Source organism: Apaloderma vittatum, unplaced genomic scaffold (genome assembly GCF_000703405.1).
Source record: "Apaloderma vittatum isolate BGI_N311 unplaced genomic scaffold, ASM70340v1 scaffold4645, whole genome shotgun sequence".
Lineage (NCBI taxonomy): Eukaryota > Metazoa > Chordata > Aves > Trogoniformes > Trogonidae > Apaloderma > Apaloderma vittatum.
In genome coordinates this window covers 1894-2262 of record NW_009716341.1, presented here as the reverse complement: position 1 = coordinate 2262, position 369 = coordinate 1894, and positions in this window count along the sequence as shown.

The following is a 369-nucleotide window of genomic DNA, read 5'->3' as shown; positions in this document are numbered from 1 at the left end:
CTGAGCAAAGAAGGATACAGGAAGGCACGCCGGCAAGGGAGGTGAACTGAGGCTGCTCTTTTCAGTAGGTGCTAACTGTAGCATAGGCGCAAGAGGAAACTCTGCTCAGGATTTGTTGCACCAAACTTGCTGCTTCCCAGTTACGCTCTCATAAAAAGGGGAATATTTTCCTGCTCCTTCAGTGAGCTGAAATCGCTCAGCAGGGTGTCAAAAAAGGGGCTGTGATGGAGCGGGCAGTCACCTGTGGACAGCAGGGATTATTAAACCTTAGCTCCAGTGTTACTACTTTGGAATTAAGGAGACAGACTGCCAGAGGGAAATGTTCCTTCTGCTGCAATCACTTATCTACTTCATTTGGCACTTGTCTCA